This window comes from Eptesicus fuscus, chromosome 1, assembly GCF_027574615.1.
Source record: "Eptesicus fuscus isolate TK198812 chromosome 1, DD_ASM_mEF_20220401, whole genome shotgun sequence".
NCBI classification, from domain to species: domain Eukaryota; kingdom Metazoa; phylum Chordata; class Mammalia; order Chiroptera; family Vespertilionidae; genus Eptesicus; species Eptesicus fuscus.
Genome location: NC_072473.1, coordinates 84,553,306 through 84,568,071, shown reverse-complemented (window position 1 = coordinate 84,568,071; position 14,766 = coordinate 84,553,306). Strand labels below are relative to the sequence as shown.

The following is a 14,766-nucleotide window of genomic DNA, read 5'->3' as shown; positions in this document are numbered from 1 at the left end:
CTGCCCGCTCTCCTTCCTTCTCCCCCGGCCCTGCCTGCTCTCCTTCCTTCTCCCCCAGCCCCGCCTCTGCTCCTCCCTTCTCCTCTCTCCCCCCCCCCACCCCCCAGGCTTGCTTGCTTCTCCGAAGATTTGCTCCCTTCTGCAGCTCTTGGCTTCTTTCGAAGCTGTCTTGATATGCAAATTTTGTTGGGGTAATTTGCATACTCGTCCTGATTGGTTGGTGGGTGTGGCTTGGCATAGCAAAGGTGTGGTCAATTTGCATATTTGTCTATTATTGGATAGGATATGATATATAAAGATCTTATAAAATAACTGCTTACAAACAAATCTCTTGTAAACAGCAACCATTGTTAATTAAGAATCATTTATATTTCTTGTTTTTCCCTCTGCTTATAGAATTCTGAATACATGTCCAAAATCATTTTATCATGGTCTGTATATCAGTCAAAATAGTTGTGACATGATTTAAAATTTTTATTCTTTGAACTAAATCAACATATATTTAAATGAAAGTACTACATGATTTTAAAAGAAACAGGACTGAAAGCTTTACATTTCTAAAGCATGAGACTAGATGTGTGGGGCCTTGAATTACTTAAATAGCATAATTTATTGCAGTAGGAATATATTTAAATCTTTTTTAAAACCTCGCTGGATATAGACATGAATTTTTTAAAATTTAAAATGTCGCAGCAGGCCCGGTCACTGTAACTCAGTGATTGAACATTGTTCTGTGCACCAAGAGGTCACAGGTTTGATTCCCAGTCAGAGCACAAGCTCAAGTTGTGGGCTAGATCCCTGGTAGAGTGCATGAAGGAGGCAGCTGATTGATGTTTCTTTCTCATAGATATTTCTTTCTATCTCTCTGCCTCTCCCTTCCTCACTCACTAAAATCAATTAAAATACTTTTAAAAATAGCATTCTTGCCCTAGCCGGTTTGGCTCAATGGATAGAGCATCAGCCTGCAGACTGAAGGGTCCTGGATTCGACTCCGATCAAGGGCACATGCCCGGTTTGTGGGCTCGATCCCCAGTAGGGGGCATGCAGGAGGCGGCAGCCAATCAATGACTCTCTCATTGATGTTTCTATGTCTCTCTTCATCTCCCTTTCTATCTGAAATCAATAAAAATATATTTTTTAAAAATAGCATTCATTATTAATATGTGCTGTACACTTCTCCCTACTCAGGTAAAAGAACTCACTTTCTACAAGGAAAGTAAACTACAAGCTTCCCTATTATGGTTCATCTCCTCAGGCAAAACTGTATTCAAATAACACTCATGTAAATTCTGCCCCAAAGTGCCTTTCCATTTTAGGACGTACATTCCTAGGGATCTGTCCCTACTTTTACGGGGTAATGCTGCTCTCAGAAGAATATCACATGTCAATGAACTCAACTCAGTGTGTATGAGTAGAAAATCTAGTATTTTAATATGGCATTCATGTACTTTTACATATACAGTTATCCACTGTGTCAAAATAGGCCTGTTTGTACAGAAGAGATAACTTGTTAAGTGATTTAACCAGCCTCACTTAAGGGAAATAATTTGATGACACTTCTCCCAAAAAGACATACAAATGGCCAACAGATATATGAAAAGATGCTCAATTTCACCAGCTATTAGGGAAATGCAAATCAAAATTACAATTAGATATCACCTTATACCTGTTAGAATGGCTATCATCAACAAGACAAGTAATAAGTGCTGGAGAGGTCCTGGAGAAAAAAAAAAAAAAAAAAAAGATCATTTGCTGTTTTGGGAATGTAAACTGGTAAAGCCACTATGGAAAATAGTATAGAGGTTCCTCAAAAAATAAGAATAGAGTTACCACATGACCCAGAGAACCCTCTTTTTGTGGTATATCTATACAATGGAATACTACACAGTTGTAAAAAAGAAAGAATAGATACAGAGACATAGAACGGACTGAAATCTCAGAGGGAGAGTAGGGGGTGAGGGGGAGGGGGAAGAGATCAACCAATGACTCATATGCGTATATGCATATCCTATAGACACAAACAATAGGGTGGTGAAGGCCTGGGGTGGTGTGTGGGGTGAAAGGGGATATATGTTATACTTTCAACAATAAAGATTTTTAAAAATATATGCATTTTTAAAAAAATGTATCTTTATTTTTTAAAGTATTATGTGTTCCCTTTTTTTTTCCCTATTGGCCATTTTCCATCAAAATAATAAACATTTAGAGGGCTATCCAAGACTATAAATTAATACAATACTTTGGAAAGCCATTTGATATTATCAAGAGCTTTAAATTCTTTCATTTCCTTTGATCACACAATTTTATCTTTAGAAATCTATAGTAAGGCAATTATGCTGAACACAGAAAAAAATCTGAATTTACAATTATCATACCCATATGCAGCATTATAATACCAAGAAATAGGGAGCATTATATTCTAAAAAGAAAATGCCAAAGCAATTGGATGCAGCATTACATTAGAATGATCATACACCATGACCAAGTGGGATTTATTCCGGGGATGCAAGGCTGGTACAATATCTGCAAATCAATAAACATGATATATAACATAAACAAATTAAGAGACAAAAAATCACATAATCATATCAATTGATGCATAAAAGGCATTTGACAAAATCCAACATCCTTTCTTGATAAAAACTCTCAGCAAAGTGGAAATAGAACGATCATACCTCAACATAATAAAAGAGCCTTATCTGACAAAACTACAGCCAATATTGTACTCAATGGGCAAAAACTAAAACCATTTCCCCTAAGAACAGGAACAAGACAGGGATGTGCACTTTCACTACTCCTGTCTAACATAGTACTGGAAGTGCTAGCCATAGCAATTAGACAAGAAAAAGAAATTAAAGTTATCAAAATTGGAAAAGAAGACACAAAACTGTCATTATTCACAGATGACATGATACTGTACATAGAAAACCCTAAAGACTCTATCAAAAAAACTACTAGAACTAATAAATGAATTCAGCAATGTAGCAGGATACAAAATTAACCCCCATAAATATATGGCTTTTTATACACCAATAATGAGCTCACATAAAGAGAAACTAAAAAAAAATCGTATGTACCATTACAAAAAAAATATTAAGATACCTAGAAATAAACTTAATTAAGGAGGTAAATGCCTGTACTCAGAAAACTACAGGACATTGAAAAAAAAGATAGAGGAAGACATAAACAAATGGACGAATATATCATGTTTATGGATTGGTAGAATCAATATCATTAAAATGTCCATACTACTCAAATCAATCTATAGATTCAATGCAATCCCCATTAAAATACCAACGGCATACTTCAAAGACCTAGAACAAACTCTCCAAAAATTCATCTGGAATAAAATAAAAAAAAGACCCTGAATAGCTGCAGCAATCTTGAGAAAGAAGAACAAAGTTGGAGGAATAACAATACCAGATATCAAGCTATATTACAAAGCCACTGTTTTCAAAACTGCCTGGTACTGGCACAAGAATAGACACATAGACCAATGGAACAGAACAGAGAACCCAGAGATCGGCCCAAGCCATTATGCTCAATTAATATTTGACAAAGGAGCCAGGAGCATACAATGGAGTCAAGATAGTCTCTTCAATAAATGTTATTGGGAAAATTGGACAGATACATGCAAAAAAAAATAAATTAGACCATCAACTTACACCATACACAAAAATAAACTCAAAGTGGATAAAGGACTTAAATATAAGACAGGAAATCATAAAAATCCTAAAAGAAGACATAGGCAGCAAAATAGCAGACATTTGTCACTTTTGTCATAGCAATATCTTTACCGATACAGCTCCTAGGGCAATGGGAACAAAGGAGAAAATAAACAAATGGGACTACATCAAAATAAAAAGCTTCTGCACAGCTAAAGAAACCGTCAACAAAACAAGAAACCCCACTGCATGGGAGAACAAACATATTTGCCAATGTTATCTCCAATAAGGGTTTAATCTCCAAAATTTATAGGGAACTCATACAGCTTAACAAAAGGAAGATAAGCAATCCAATCAAAAAATGGGCAAAGCACCTAAATAGACACTTTGTGAAAGAGGACATACAGAAGGCAGAGAGACATATGAAAATGTGCTCAAAGTCACTAATCATCCGAGAGATGCAAATCAAAACAACATGATCTCACTCATTTGTGGAATATAATGAACAACATAAACTGATGAACAAAAATAGAACCAGAGTCATAAAAGCATCAAACAGAGTGTGGAACCTATGAGGGAAGGCAGGGGGTGAAGGGGTAAGAGATCAACCAAAGGACTTGTATGCATGCATATGAGTATAACCAATGGACACAGATGGCTGGGGGGTGGGGCAGGGTGAGGGCGTGTGCTGGGGGATAGGGGCGGCCAGATAGAGGTCAATGGGGGGAAAAGGAGACCTATGTAATACTCTAAAAAATAAAGAATTTAAATTTTAAAAAAAGAATGCTAAAGCAAATTATAACCTGGTAAAGCATATTTATCAAACCTTTACAGTAATTAAATGCATAAAATCATATGAAATAAAAAAGCAGAAAGCAAAATTATATATATGAGTCAACCAAATTATGTAGGAAGAAAAGAAATGCATGTGTGAAAGTTTGAAGAAATAACATTAAAATGTTAACAGGCATTGTCTAGGAGCAATGATATAATAATTTTCTATATTTTTTAAATGTTCTACAATAAGTACATACCGAATGAGAAATTTTAACTTTTATTTGTTGTGGGGTCGAACCCTGGAGTCAAAAATAAGACCACCGGAGGCTGCTAATTGATTAAAAGAGCAGGCAAAGATTTATTGAACTGGCCAGGACGGCCGTGAGGGCACCACACGCAGGTGGCCACCCTCACGACCGCCCAGTCCCAGGTGTAGGCAATCCTTTTAAAGGTCTAATCCATAAGAATTTTCCTTTGTTCTAAATTCTGGGAACAGCCCGCAGGGGGGTTCCCAGCCACATCCTGCTGGATGCTGGAATGAAGAAGCTGAACTGAGCAAAGTTAATAATCTCTAAAGGTTATCTACAGTTTCTACTCCAGGAGCTACTGAGTCAATGGGAATCAATCTCCTGTGGTTCTGGTCCACAGGCACAGGAGAATAACCTTTGTGATGTGGGGTGAGTTTCCAGGTCTCAGTCTGGAAGCTGAGGTAACTACCCTATTGTTTAAGCAAGTAAGTGCGTGCAGAAGCCAGAATAGCAGGGTTAAAATTTAAACAGCAGTTTTTACCTGAGATGAATGTATGAATGTCCTTAAAGCCTTATTTCATTCCCTACTGGTCTTTTGGGAATGAATCTAAACCTTAGATTCATTACTCAGTTTTTACCTAAGTATGGTTGCTACCATACTTCATTATTATTTATTTTAAAAACAGGTTATTAGTTTAAAAGTGCATCTATATGGTGAAGACTAAAACCATATACAAAATATGTCTGCCTGTGGACAAATATTAGGAAAAACACAAAAATATAAACATTTGTTGCATTTATATCTGAGGATCAGAATGATTTTTATTTCTGTCATGAAACTCACAGCATTTTTTGTGACCCTTTTCCCCTAGACACACACATAATGAGATAATGTTGGTGTGGATTTTAAGATGGCTGAATGCTCCCTCTGGTCTGTAGAGATGGGCCCTGTAGGGGAAAAAGGGCCACTTGATAACCTGGCAAGCTCAGGGAAGGCCTACTTGATGGCCTTGCAAACTCAGAGACCTAAAGCAACCACAAAGGATGGTCTGAAAGTAAATTTTTAATTAAAAAGCCGTCTGTGATGGGTAGTAACGTGCTAGGCTGGTATATTCTGTGATAAGGATCAACTTTGATCTTAACTGAGCCTACTACTGTTATCTTTTTGCCTCTAAGATAACATACTTTTGGAATGTGGGGATAACTTGTAATTTTCCTTTTTCTGGACCCCTCAGGGCACAACCAACTTGACAGGGCACCAGAGCTGAGACCACAGATTCCCTTATTGTTATTGTTATGTTAATTATTGACTGTTAACTAACTAACGGATATAAAAGAAGCATGTGTCTATCATTTTACTTTTTATCCAACCCCAGAGGTTTCCCGCTTTGCTGTCTCCCAGCTCCCTAATCTATTGCCAATCTATGAAGGATTTAGATGGTGTTTAGTGCAGCAAGGGGGCACCACACAGCCTCGCAAACCTTGGGGCTCTGACTGTAGCCCCAGGCACATCCAGCCCTGGCGCCTCCGACTGTGTTAATTTGGTTGCTGTTAGTGTTGATATCAGAGCCAAAGTGGTGATGCAACCTGAGGGAAGTTTTGCAATCCCTAAATCAACACTTACAGGAAATGACAGTAAGCATATCGCACCTGGAGGGGCACCCTCTGAAGGGATTACCAGTGAACTTGAAGGTGCAACCAATAGTACCCTTGCTGCTATCACAAGCCAGCTAAACTGCCTAAACAAACGTGCTGAAGACATATTTGGTGAGTTTTTTAATGAGGTTAACAACTTTTACATCAGTGCTAATTCTCTTCCAGACAGAATTGATCGCCTTGCTGTCAAAATTACCCAGCTGGACTCAACAGTGGAAGAGGTGTTATTACAGGATATCAACATGAAAAAAGCTTTCAAAAGTTCCACGGCTCGAGACCTGCAGGCGGTTTCGAAGAGCACCATTCCTAACCCTTTTGCCGTCACCTACAACCAGAGTGATAAACCACCTCCTCTGAAAATTCTGACACGGTACAGCGATGATTAAAAGGACAGGGTGAAATTTTATACTGTTCCTTCCTATTTCTTTGACCTCTGGAAAGAAAAAAATGCTACAGGACACAGAAGACAAAAGAAAAAAGAAAAGGCACCGAAGTAAACAAAAGCATATACATGGGTGAAAAAGGTTGGAAAAGCCAGAAACAGGCGCCAGGAGTGGAATATGATGGCGTACTAGTATGACAAAGAGCTCAGACCCAACAACAGGTTGTCTCCGAGTGTGTACCACGGAGCGTCTTCTGAGGAATCCCGGTCCCCAGATACTGGCATTGGATGTCACAGATTAATCTTATCCAGCCACTCCCAACCATTCTCTGCACCCGCAGCCTGTCGCTGGCCCTGAGCAAGAATACTCAACACCCCCCTTCCCCCCCCTCCACCTCCCCCCGCCTCCGCAAGGAACATGGACCTGAACAGACCTCAGCACTCACTTTCGGCACCCCCACCACAGGCCACAGAGGGGTCCCAGTCCTCAGTACCCAGGGCTCCAGCTGGGATGGTCCCAGCCCAGATCATAGAATATTACAACCCCTTGGCACCGCCTCCGCCCCAACACCAGCCATGATCCCTTCAGCACAAACTGCTTTCTGTCAGCTCTCTCCAGATTCCCATGCAGCCTTCCTTCCCAGTAGCAGGTGGGTCTTCCTACCCAGCGCCTCCTCACCAGCCCTCCACTGGGCTGGTAGTCACAGCCCCGCCTTCTTAGGGGGACCCCTTACCTCCCCTACCCGGCCCTCTTGGCGCAGCTCTTCTCTCTCATCCTCCCCCGTGGATGGCCCTCCAGTAGCTGAGACAAAGCGACAAGAAACTGCACAAGCACCCATAAGCGATGTTCTCAGTGATCTTCTCGAGGCTATTCAAATGGGAATTCAGCTGGGAAAAAAAAGTACAAGAACCTTGTGAGCATGAGGGCAGGGCGTGAGTAGGGTGGGGGTGGGGATGACATGGCCATGATCCTGTCCAGACACGTTGCCATGGGGTACAACAGTGATTCTGACAAGGACTGAGCAGAGTGGCTGAGTGTGGGCTGTGGGTGTGAAGAGACATGCATCTTTCACTTCCCGGGGAGCCCGGGCCTAAGTGAGCTCTTCTGCGTGCTCCTGATGGAACCTCACTCCACTTGGTCTGAACTTTAAAAGCCTAAGTATAGGTATTGAGAGCTCTTTGCTTTTCTCTGTGGTCTGTGGTGGGGGTGGCGAAGGTGAGTGCTCTGGCCAGATTAGGGATCCCTCACAGGAGCATTCACTCTATCATAACTGCTTGTCTATGATAAGCAAACACAGCAGGCTTTGATTATAAATTAGAGGCCTGGTGCACGAAATTCGTGCACAGAGGGGGGTTGTCCCTCAGCTCAGCCTGTACCCTCTCCAATCTGAGACCCCTCAAGGGATGTCCGACTGCCCGTTTAGGCCTGATCCCAGGGACCGGGCCTAAACGGGCAGTCGGACATCCCTCTCACAATCCAGGACTGCTGGCTCCCAATTGCTTGCCTGCCTGCCTTCCTGATTGCCCCTAACCGCTTCTGCCTGCCAGCCTGATCACCCCCTAACCACTCTGCTGCCAGCCTGTTTGCCCCCAACTTCCCTCCTCTGCCGGCCTGGTCACCCCTAACTGCCCTTTCCTGCAGGGTTGATCACCTCCAACTGCCCTCCCGTGCAGGCTTGGTCCGTCTCAACTGCCCTCCCTTGCAGGCCAGGTGCCTCCCAACTGCCCTCCTCTGCTGGCCATCTTGTGGTGGCCATCCTGTGTCCACATGGGGGCAGGATCTTTGACCACATGGGGGCACCTATATTGTGTGTTGCAGTGATGATCAATCTGCATAGTACTCTTTTATTAGATAGGATAGAGGCCTGGTACAGGGGTGGGGGCCAGCTGGTTTGCCCTGAAGGGTGTCCCTGATCAGGGTGAGGTACCTGGGGGCGTGGGGCGGCCTGAGCGAGGGGCCTGTGGTGGTTTGCAGGCCGGCCATGCCCCCTGACAATGTAAGCGGAGGCCCTGGTATCTGGAATTTATTTTCCTTCTACAATTGAAACTTTGTAGCCTGGAGCAGAGCCAAGCCTGGGGCTCCCTCCGAGGCCCGAAGCCATTTGTGTTGGGGTTATAATTGAAACTTTGTTGCCTTAAGCGGGTGGGCCCGGCCAGGGTGTGCGGAAAGCTTTGCTTCCCCTGTTGCCGGCCGCAACCCTGGCCTGCTCTCTCAAGCTCCATTCTGCCGCCATTTGTTTGAATTTGTTTACCTTCTATAATTGAAACTTTGTAGCTTGAGTGGAGGCTTAGGCCTGCAACGGCTGGCAGAAAGCTTGGCTTCCTCTGTTACCTAGGAAACCTTGTTCTCTGTGGCTGTAGCCATCTTGGTTTGGGTTAATTTGCATAATCGCTCTGATTGGATGGTGGGCGTGGCTTGTGGGCGTGGCTTGTGGGTGTGTCGGAAGTATGTCAATTTGCATATTTGTCTATTATTAGATTAGATAGGACTGCACACAAAAATAAGACACTTTATTTAGTAAGGAATTCGCACCAAGTCCCAGCATTCACAAAAGTTGGCAGGTACTAGTGACACTCAGACATGGCAAAGGAATCTTTAGCTAAAGAACTGTTTGGATTGATGGTATGAAATGTAATGACTGTAGCAAATAGAGTTGTGTTAATGAGTTCACTAGAGGAAATCAGCCACCCCCTGCCCGCCAAAGAATGTCTGTGTGTCCCTGAGTAGACATCTGCTTGGTTTGTACCGAGTCATTGTAGGAAGCCTGTGCTTTGGGTTTTAGTCACAAAGATTTTGAAACTCTGAAAAGCCTCATGTCTGAATCCTCTTTCAAATACCATGCTTCTGCCAGGTTGTTGAGTCTTTACAGCTGTACTAGCTGTTTCCGCACATGCTTCTTGAGTTTATCAGAGCTAGTCACCATTTAACTACCCTATAATTTTATTCAATATAATAGCTGTTAATGAACTTTTAATTTCCTGTTTTTTCAATGTAGAGCCCTAGTCTCTTGAAATTATTCTTGGGGCTTTAATCATTTTTAGTCTTATTTTGTCTTTATAACAATGTTTTGTGTTTATTACAGTATTTTGTAGGGTTTGTTTGTTTTTTGTATGCGGCACTTTGGATTAGGAGTTAGATTTGTTTCTCATGTCCCTTCTGTTTTCAGGATGGAGAGGACACATAAAGCTACTATCTACTTAAGGATTTCTTCTGTTTATAGCTTATTACCATGAAATCAGTGGCAGTTTATTCATAAATATTCATAAGTCTATTAGTTATTAGTTGCCTTCCTGTAGTTTAATCAACAAGTTATTTTCCACTTGATTTTGTGACTAGTGAAAAAGCCTTTGCCCCGAGGTGTAACCTTTCAAAGAATGGAAAAGGAATAGAAATCAATTTAGATTATTTTGCAGTATTTTTCTCAGCAAATGTGATTCTAACATTTAACTTAGACATTTTCTAATATGGTATTACATGAAAAGGGAAAAGGCAATATTTTGAACTTTCAGTTTTCATTTTCAAAGAGTATTTTACCAAAACAAATGGAGAACATTTAAAAGCGTATTTCATACCTATGAATTTTACATTTTAAAGTACTTATATATTATTATAAGGTTATTTTAAATTGTCCCTTGTCCTACAAGCTTTCTTTCATATGACAGAGGGGATGAGAAGATGACTCATTAGCAATACAAATATGATATGGTTGATTTCCTATTATTAGTCCAAAACCAAACCATAAGAATTGGTGCCCTTACATTTTTCTTTAGTAAAAGTATACTGTTAGAAAATTAACATTTTCATTTCAGTAAATTTTTAGAATATCAGAATATTTTCTAAGCATCAAGTGGCTAGGTTGTGAATGTTTTGTAATAATTTGCATCTGAAATACATGATACATTTTCATCTATTAAACACCAGTTGGACTATCAGCCAGAGTAACAGTTACTTTTTGTTTTCTATTCAGAGTATCTGTCATCCTGCAGTATTACCAACACTATTGTAAATTAAATTTAAAGTGGTATTAAATAACTCCTGTTAAACAATTTTTATCTGTTTGTATATCTTACTATAAATTATGTACAAGTAACATCTAAATAAAATTAGCTTTAACCCTAAAAAATAAATAAAATAAAGGATATAGAAAAATATTTATCAATCATTGAAGTACTCAGATAATATTGCTTTAATGTAACTTTTCAGATGAATCTATTAAGACTATTAGATTAGCTTTATCCAATCAAGATATGACTGATGATACTTAAGTAAAAGGATGAATGGTGAGTATTTTATATTTTCAATTATAGAACTAAGATTAATAAGTAGACAAACATGGAAGATAAGCACATAAACATTATATGTTCTGACAAAGTAGACATAACATCTAAAAGTGGGAATAAATAGGAGAAATAAAAATGGATAAATCTCATTGTTACATAAGTAATAAGCAGGAGTCAAAGGATCTTATTTAAAGACTAGAGGCCCGATGCACAAAATTCATGGAAGAGTAGGCCTTCCTTCCCCCGGCTGCAGGTACCGGCTTCCCTCTGGCACCCAGGACCCAGGTTTCCCTCTGGCCCCGGCTTCATCCAGAAGGACGTCCAAAATGACATCTGGTCTAATTAGCATATTACCCTTTTATTATTATAGACTAGATGCTCGGTGCAGGAAATTCATGCATGGGTGGGGTTCCTAAGCCTGGCAGGCGATCAGGGCTGATCAGGGCCAGGACGATCGGGGCCTGAAGGCCCCTGCAGGGTCGGGAGAGGAGGTGACAGTAACCGGGCCAGGTGCAGAAGGAACAGACGCCAGACGCCTATGCTATCCTCGGTGCACCACCACCCCATAGTTCCCTGCCTCCCCACCTCCTCCTTCCCTCGGTGCTGCACCACCACCTGGGGCCTGCTGGCCAGGGGAGGGGAAGGAGGAGGGGCCGGGGGAGGTTTCAATCCCCAGTTTGGAATGTGCAGGAGGCAGCCAATCAATTATTCTCTATCATCATTGATATCTCTATCTCTATTTCCCTCTCTGAAATCAAATATATATTAAAATGCAAGTTTTTTAGAGGAAGAAAGGTAGGGCAAGGGAGCTATTGACAGGGGGGCATTTGATATCTTGCTCACATTTCAAATAGGATAACATAAGGTGGTCCTCAGGGGGTGACAGGTGAGGAGTGGCAGAGGGTGGAACAGGGCACTGCAGGCTGCGGAACGGGCTGTAATGACTGGGAATGTCTGTGACAGTGACACTGAGTGTGTGTTAGGGCCATCGCTGGGATCATTCATCCCCAAGACGTCTTGATTCCAGATGGGAGGAGAAACACGGAGATCAGCAGGCCTTTCTTAGCCTAGAAGGTGAGGCAGGTGGCAGGAGTGGGCTGCCCTGCTTCCCTACAAATGTAAACACACAGAGTAACTGCACATGGACATCAGTCAGCAGCTAAATCAATGCCCAGCCAGCCCTGGTGGTTGTGTCCTGCCACTCTCTGGCTGTGCTGCGGCGCTATTGGCTGGGGAGGCCAAAGCCACACCCCCAAACGCACTTAGTATATGAAGGGGCGGGCAGGAAACCAGAAGTTGGAAGTTGGAGCTGAGGTGGCTGGAAGCACTGCATCCCCCATGGAGCTGGATGGGGAGCAGCTGTTGGTGAGACCAGCTTTGGAATCAGAGGGGCTGCGCTTCCTGCACATCACTGGTGAGTCCCTGCGAGCCGGTGGTGCACCAGTCAGGCCAGGCATAGTCTGGGGAGGCCTTTCCCTCCTGGAGTTGTTCTTTCTAGGGTGGTGGCATCGGCTGCTTTTATTTATTTATTTATTTATTTATTTATTTATTTATTTATTATTTATTTATTTATTTTCATTGGAAAGCAAGCTCTGGGCTTATGGTTCCTGGGATCCCTGGGCCATAGCATGCGCCTCCAGGCCTCACTGCACCCTCCTCTCCCTCCTCCTGTGTTGAGCCCCTGGTGGTCAGTGATGCAACTGGTTGACCGGTCATTCTGGTCATTCTGACGTTATGGTCGCTGGACTCTTATTATATAGGATGATTTTAAAATGTCCAAAACCACATTTTAAAAGGTGAAGTGTATGCATTATAAAATATTAGATCGAAAGTAATCATGAAAATATATATATTCCTAAATAGTAAGAGAATAAAAGAAGAGCAAGGAAAACAGACCACATATAGAAAAGATCTAGAAAATATAAAACACATATTAATATAACATAATGAGTATGAAATAATTGATATTCAAATAAACAGACCCTATAGAGAAGAAATCTAGAAAATAAAAATAATATAACATAGCATAAATAGTATGAATTAATGATACCCAGATAATTCCCTTATATAAGTTAATGGGCTTAACTCCCATATTTAAAAGAAGAATTTGAGATTGGCTCATAAAGCAAAGCCCACACTTGGCTTATTAAAAGACATACCTTAATCAAAGTAACTTACAAAAGCAAAATATAAAATAATGAACAAATGTATACAAGGGAAACGCAAAGAGTAATTAGGTATTACAATCCTATTACAAAAAGTGAATTCATCCTCAAATACATTAAATTAGAAATGGAAGTCTTATAAAGTCCACAATTCACAATTAAAATATAACGAAAATATACATGTATCAAATGATATAGGAAACATATTCATAAAGCAGAAATCTCTTGAAAGACAAGATGATGAAATAGAGTACAGCAGTCCTCAAATAATGTTATTTTGTTCAACATCGTTTACTTATGTCGATGAGAAAAGAAATCAATTCCCAGCTGGTGCCACTGGCTGTGTGGAGTTTGCATGTTCACCCCATCTCTGCAAGGGTTTTCTCTAGGTACTTGGATTTCCTACCAAATCCCAAAGCTGTGCCTGTGAAGTGAGTTGGCGTGTCTAGATTATCCCAATTTGAGTGAGTGTGGATATGAGTGTTCTCTGTGTTGGTAGGCACCCTGTTCAGGGTGGGGTCCCACCAGGCACCGTAAATAAGTGGTTTGGAAAATAATGATCTTCCTTGTTTTTATTAATCTTTCTTAATCATATGAATAGCTCGTATTTATGACAATATTTAATATTAGATATGCTTGGGCCTTTATTTAGAAGTTTGGTAATGCTTTTGCAAGCAGAAGTATATGATAGAAACTTAACTCTTGTTTATATCCATTAGCCTATGGTAAGATTGTTTTTCTTATGTAATTTTGCCTAAAGTCACAGTTTTTTCCAGGAACCTATTGATTACATTAAGTGAGGCCCCACTATGCTATTAGTAATATAATTCTTTAACATGTAACTCAAAAAGATGTCAAATGTAGACAAATAGCTAAAAATGTAAAAGACTTAAAAAAACATAATAAATATAAATGTATATTGAAATTTATACCATAATAATAGAGAGTAAATCTTCTCAAATGTCATAGTACATCTTCAAAATTAGCCATATATCAAAGAAGGTCTCAATACAATTCATGAAGAAAAGATAAAACCAACATTCTCACCCTGCTGGCATGGCTCAGTGAATGACCATCGACCTATAAACCAAGAGGTCATGGGTCGATTCCAAGTCAGGGCACATGCCTAGGTTGCAGGCTCAATCCTCAGCGTGGGCCATGCAGGAGGTAGCTGATCAATGACTCTCTCTCTAATCATTGATGTTCCTATCTCTCTCTCCCTCTTCCTTCCTCTCTGAAATCAATAAAAATATAAAATAATAAAATAAAACATATTTAAAATATATATATATTTCATTTTCAAAATTGAGCTACCAGCTGTTAAAGTGTGTATACATATTTTTGGGAAACCCTGTATATAAAATTTATAACCACAGAGGAAAAAAAACAATAAAACTTTTAACTTTTGAAACAGTACTCTGTGCATTTATAGGAGCATGTATTTTAAGCACCAAAAAACTCTACAGAAATCTTGGACTTTTTAGTACCTTATTATTAATAGTGGTATTACAGAATAATTTTTCAAATAAGAAAATATACTTAAGTTGTTGGAAACCACCATTCTCACTATATGAGAAGAGAGATACAAAAAT

The 14,766-nt window shown here is 40.4% G+C and overlaps 1 pseudogene; it reads left to right on the top strand.

The window, feature by feature from the left end:
* The first annotated feature begins 6,270 nt into the window (after positions 1–6,270).
* On the top strand, positions 6,271–7,646 carry LOC103299274 (actin-binding protein WASF3-like; annotated as a pseudogene).
* Positions 7,647–14,766: the final 7,120 nt, after the last annotated feature.